The following is a 6,429-nucleotide window of genomic DNA, read 5'->3' on the forward strand; positions in this document are numbered from 1 at the left end:
GGCAGATCCACCTTCATCTGCAGTCCTCAGCTCCTGGTGCGAGCCACGGGCCCGGCACGTGGTCAGTACCCCAACGACATCCTCAGAAGGAAGCTTTTCCTTCTCAGGCTTCCTCCCCTGAAGTAGGCAGGGGCAATCCTTTGCATATCCAGCACTTTCCATTTACCAAAAATGATTAGGACGGTCCAGAGGAAAGAACATTGTGTCTAAGTTCAAGTTCCAGTGCAACCTATGGCTTGACCTTTGGGACCCCTCCCCTGTTCTGGCTTGTCTCAGCTGTGGGGTGGGGTAATACCACCTTCACGGCCTGTCTCCTCTGGGAGCGGCTCTCCGTGGAAGGACCTCTTGGTGTTGACTCTACCCAGAGCACTCAGCACTGGGCCCAGTACAGAGTCACTGCCAGGAGTGTCTGCTGCTTGAACTTGGCAGGGGAACTCCAGAAGTGATGTTTGCTCTCTTTCCCCCACCATCTTTATTCCCTACCCACACCCTTCTCCCTTGGTCTCCATTGTCCCCTCCCGTGCGAAGCAGGAGAGATCTGTCAGAAAAGCAAGACTGAGCATTGATCACCTCCTGCTTTACACCCTTGAAGGTTTTTTGTTGACTTCAGCCTAAAGACCCAGCTCTTAAGCATGGCTAGCAAGGCCCTCTCTGCTTGGGCCCTGCCCCTTACCCCCACGGGCCCCTCTGCACCCCTTGTTCGTGCCACCTGGAAGGCCACCTTGGGACATTTAGGTGTCTGTGCCTTTCCTCTCCCTCCCCCACCCCCCGCACCACCTGCCATGCCAGCCGGTGCAGGCGTGGAGAGCGGCGGTTACGGGGTGAGCTCCGACGGGGCCGTAATCCCAGTTCTGCCACCTCCTAATTGTGTGGCCATGGGCGCATGGCCCAACCTCTCTGGGCTTTAGTTTTTCTCATTGGTCTGGTGGGAAAAATGATATGCCCCCTTCTGAAGGGCAGTGGATGATATAATGAATTTTTGCAGGTAGGGCTTAGAGAAAAGCGCTTGGTATAGATGTTACGTGATATAAATACTATCTCAGGGGCGCCTGGCTGGCTCAGACTACAGAGCATGTGACTCTTGATCTCAGGGTCAGGAGTTTGAGCCCCTTGTTGGAAATAGGGCTTACCAGAAAACACACGAAAAAATGCTCAATATCACTCGGCATTAGGGAAATACAAATCAAAACCACAATGAGATACCATCTCACACCAGTCAGAATGGCTAAAATTAGCAACTTAGAAAATGACAGATGTTGGCGGGGATGCGGAGAAAGGGGAACCCTCCTACACTGTTGGTGGGAATGCAAGCTGGTGCAGCCACTCTGGAAAACAGTATGGACGTTCCTCAAAAAGTTGAAAATAGAGCTACCATACGACCCAGCAGTTGCACTACTGGGTATTTACCCAAAGGATACAAACAATGATCCAAAGGGACACCTGCACCCCAATGTTTATGGCAACAATGTGCACAATAGCCAAACTATGGAAAGAGCTCAGATGTCCATCAACAGATGAATGGATAAAGAAGACGTAGTGTGTGTGTGTATATATATATATATATATATATATATAATGGAATATTAATTACTCAGCCATCAAAAAGAATTAAATCTTGCCTTTTGCAATGATGTGGATGGAACTAGAGGGTATTGTGCTAAGTGACATAAGTCAGTCAGAGAAAGGTGAATACTATATGATCTCACTCATATGTGTTATTTAAGAAGCAAAACAAATGAATATAAGGGAAAGGAAGGAAAAATAAAATAAGCTAAAAACAGACAGGGGGCGCCTGGGTGGCTCAGTCATTTGAGCGTCTGCCTTCTGCTCAGGTCATGATCCTGGGGTCCTGGGATCGAGCCCCACATAGGGCTCCCTGCTCAGCGGGGAGTCTGCTTCTTCTCCCTCTGCTGGTGCGCTCTCTCTCTTTTTCTCTCTCTCTGTCAAATAAATAAATAAAATCTTATAAAAAAAACATAGCTTGAAATCGGGCAACGTGATGCCCCCAGCTTTGTTTTTCTTGGCCACATCAAAAACTAATGATGTATTATATGGTGACTAACATAACATAATAAAATTAAAAAAAAAAAAGAGGGAGGCAAACCACAGGAGACTCTTGACTCTAGGAAACAAACCAAGGGTTGCTGGAGGAGAGGGGTTGGGCGATGGGCTAGTTGGGGGATGGCCATGAAGGGGGGGTGCGCGATGTAATGAGCATTAGGTATTATATACAACTGAAGAATCTCTAAACTCTACCACCGAAACTAATTTAAAAAACTTTACACCCTTGAAGGTTTTTTGTTGACTTTTTAAAAATAAAATTTTAAAAAAGTACACCAAAAAAATCAACTGATAGCCTTAACAGAATAAGTACCATCTCATTTCTTTAGCTGAGAGAATCTTTCCTGGCATTTCAAATCTCAGCTCCAGGGTTAATCCTCCCACGGAGCCTTCTTTGAAATCTCCTACTCCTTTCATGTGGCTGTTTCTTCTTCAATTCTGTCAGTGTTTGCTTCAAATATTTAGGGACACTGGTGTTGGGTGTATCAACATGTACAACTGTTATCTCTTCCTGGTGAATTAATCCATTTGTCGTCAGTTTTGACTTAAAGTGTCTTCTGTCTGATATTAGTGTGGCAGATCCAGCTCTCCTTCGGTTCCCATTTGCACAGAATATCTTTTTCCTTCCTTTCATTATCAGCCTACATAACTCCTCACATCAAAAGTGAGTCTCTGGGGGCGCCTGGGTGGCTTAGTCGGTGCAGCATCTGCCTTGGGTTCAGGTCGTAATCCCAGTGTCCTGGAATCGATCTCCACATCGGGCTCCCTACTTCTCCCTCTCCATCTGCTTTCCTCCACCCCCACTTTTGCTCTTTGGCTCTCTCTCCCTGTCAAATAAATAAATAAAATCTTAAAAAAAAATAAAGAGTCTCTTGTAGGCAGCACATCCTTGGAAGCTGTTTCTTTGTTTGTGTATTCAGCAAATCTACATCGTTCAGGAGGAGTTTAATCCACTGTGGGCCTGCTTTGACTGTCCTCTCCCCAAGGAGGGTTGGTGCCTCCTCCTTGGTCCCAGGGAGCCTGCACCTCTCCAGCATGGCACTCGACTGCTCACATTCACTTGTATCTTAATATTTCACTGATGCCTGCAGGCTTTTGGAGAACAGGGATTTTGCTCTTCTCTGTCACCCGCACACTACCTTTAGCGAGCATTATATACATCTTGTTGAGTGAATAACACAGCTGAGAATAATAATAGCTAACATTTATTGAACACTTACACTGAGCCAGGTGCTCTGTTAAGCTCTTTACTCGCGGTCTTTTATTTAAACCATGAGGTAGGGACTATGCTTATCTCCATTTTGTGGATGGGGTAACAAAGGTTCAGAGGAGTAAAGAAAAATGTAGAGTCCCCCCTGTGGAAATAGCAGACCAGGCTTCAAGCCATGGTTGTCCAGCTCCAAGCCTGGGTTATTATCCACTGTACTCCTGCATCAGTTAGCATTAGGTCTTGCTGCATGTGCCAGAAAGCCCCAAGTGACAGTGGCCTAAATAGGAGGGAAGTTCTCTCTCTCATAAAAGAAGCCCAGAGGCAGCCCGGGCCAGCAGGGCAGTGAAGCGGTCTCCCCAGAAACCCAGGGTTCTGATTTCTCTGCTCCATCCTCAGCACACAGCTTCAGTCTCAGGGTCTCATGTCCCAAGAGGGCTGCGGCAGCTCCAGCCACAGCACCACCCAAATTCTAAGTCACCGGCAGGAGGAGGCAGGTCAGAAGAAAGCAATTTTAGGCGGATTGGAAGAAGGCAATCCTCTCTTTAAGGCAATTTTCTGGAAGTGTCATGCATGTTCTACATTGCTGCATAACGTATTATCACAAAGTTAGTGGCTTGAAACACTGTGCATCTGTCACATCACAGTTTCTGTGGGTCAGGAGCCTTGGCGTGGCTTAGCTGGGTTCTCTACCTCAGGGGCTCGTGACCCCTCCACCCAGGTGTTGGCTAGGGTTACCTCTTCACAGCAGGTGTAACTGGGGAACAACCCACTTCCAAGCTAAGGGGACTTTGTTGAGAGAATTCCAACCCTGTGGCTGTAGGATCAAGGGCCTCTGTTTCTTTCTGGTTTCCCTCAGCTCCTAGAAGCCACATGCAGTTTCTTGTCACGTGGGCTTCCTTAACTGGCCTGTTTACTTCATCGAACGAGCAAGGAAGAGGCTCCTCGTAAGACAGACATTACCATTTTATGTATGTAAATATGTGCATGTGTACACGTGATCCCACACATGCGATCAAGGACATCCTATGACCTTTGCTGCATTCTCCATGTCTAGAAGCAAGGCAGAGCTTTGCCCTCCTCCAGGGGAAGGGATCACACACAGATGTGAATGTCAGGATGCAAGGGTCACAGATGCCACCATGACAGTCTGTCAACCATATCCCCTGTGACACTTGTACTAACCTCCCACGGGCTAAAACCTGGTCCCATAGTCACCACAGTGCAGAGGAACCCAGGAATGTAGTTTCTTAACTGCTCAGCAATATGTCCATTTAAAGACTGGGCTTCTATCCCCAAAAGGATGGGTATTAGCAGCTAGAAGTCATTTCTAGCCTCTCTTTCCATCACTCATAAGAGAACATGTGAAAGAAATTGTTGATAGCGCATTTTCTCCTTTCCCTCAGCATGCTTTGTCCCTAATAATATTAATTGAATTTTATTTTTTAAAGATTTTATTTCTTTATTTGAAAGAGAGTGAGAGCACGAGTCGGGGGAGGGGCAGAGGGAGAGGGAGAAGCAGGCTCCCTGCAGAGCTGAGAGCCCAATGCAAGGCTTGATCCCAGCACCCTGGGATCATGACCTGAGCCAAAGGCAGATGCTTAACCGACTGAGCCACCCAGGTGTCCCTTTAATAATACTAATTAAAAAAAAAAAAACACTAAAACAGATCAGTGTGACATCCCTTGTGCCAGAGAAGTTTTCCAGTGGACTTGGCCATGCATTTCTGGTTTCTCTCCCACTCTGCTTTGTTTCAGTTCTATTGTAGACTCCATCATGACACTCTCCTTTTTTTAGAGTTGGTGGGAGGGGTGGAATCCTAAGGAAATGATCTGAGATATAACAATAGCTCCCACACAAGGAGAAGCACCAGAGCATTCGCTAGAATGCAAATATTTGATACAACCCTGATGACCAGCTATTATGTGCTGAGCCGACAAGGTAACGATAAACCACCTGTCGGGCTGACAGGCAGTCATAAAAGTCATGTTTGCAAATGTTTAACTAGGAAAAAAAAAACCTCAGGATATGTTAGGTTTCAGAAAAGCAGGATGGATAACTATATACATAAAACGATGACTTCGATCATCTAAAAAATTTTTTTTTTTTAAGATTTTTTTATTTATTCATTTGAGACACAGAGATAGAGAGCATGGGCGGGGGGAGACGCAGAGGGAGGGGAGGAGTCAGGCTCCCGGCGGAGCGGGGAACCCGGTGCGGGGCTCGAACCCAGGACCCCGGGATCATGACCTGAGCGGAAAGCAGACGCTTAACCATCTGAGCCACCCAGGCGCCCCGATCATCTAAAAATTAATGTGTCATAAAAAAATCTGAAAGGTAAATGACAAAAATGTTAATATTTGTCCCCGGGTGATGGGATTTCAGGTGTCATTCATTTCCTTCTTCCCACATTTTTGTATTTCCCCTACGTTATTTAATGTGAAAGTGTTGCTTCTAGAGCCATAAAAAGGGAAGATCGGCAGGAGACACGGCTTCACCCAGGCTGAATTGCCTGGATGGGGCGTGGTGGAGCTGCGGCGGCCGGTTTTATGGTTCCCTTGCTCAAGCTGAAAAGGAACACCCTTCCCAGAAAACTGCCGACAGTGGAGCGGGTGGGGCTCTGAGCCCCTTAAACCGGAGTTCATCTCCCACCGCGCCCTCGATGATCAGAAGTAGAAGAGGTGGCCGGGGTTGGGGCAGGGCCGTATGAGTCCCGCAGAGCCCATGTGGTGCCCCCCACTGACAGCCACGTCCCAAGAAAACCCGCTGCACCCCTGTCAATGCTCAGGTGGATGCTGTCAATGCTCACCCACTTTCTCTCAGTGGCCGATGGCTTCTTTTCCCGGGACCTGCCGAACCCCCTGAGCGGAAGCAGGCTCAGCCTGCGTGTGGAGCGGGCCGGGGAGGACCCGGGGAGTTTCAGGAGCCACCTGTAACCACGGCCGCTGGTGGGTGATGTCCTGCTCTCTCGCCCCTCAGTGCTCTCTGCAGTCTCTCAGGGAACCCCAGTCGGAGCGAGCCCCGGGTGCCCATCGTGGTAGACGGCTCATGGATTTACCAGACATCCATCCCCTTCCCTGCCTCAACTTCCCACTCCCTGGTGCTTCCTGAGATCACTTCCCCAATAAAGTCCCCGCACATAAATCCTTGTGTTACAGTCT

Source organism: Zalophus californianus, chromosome 4 (assembly GCF_009762305.2).
Source record: "Zalophus californianus isolate mZalCal1 chromosome 4, mZalCal1.pri.v2, whole genome shotgun sequence".
NCBI lineage: Eukaryota > Metazoa > Chordata > Mammalia > Carnivora > Otariidae > Zalophus > Zalophus californianus.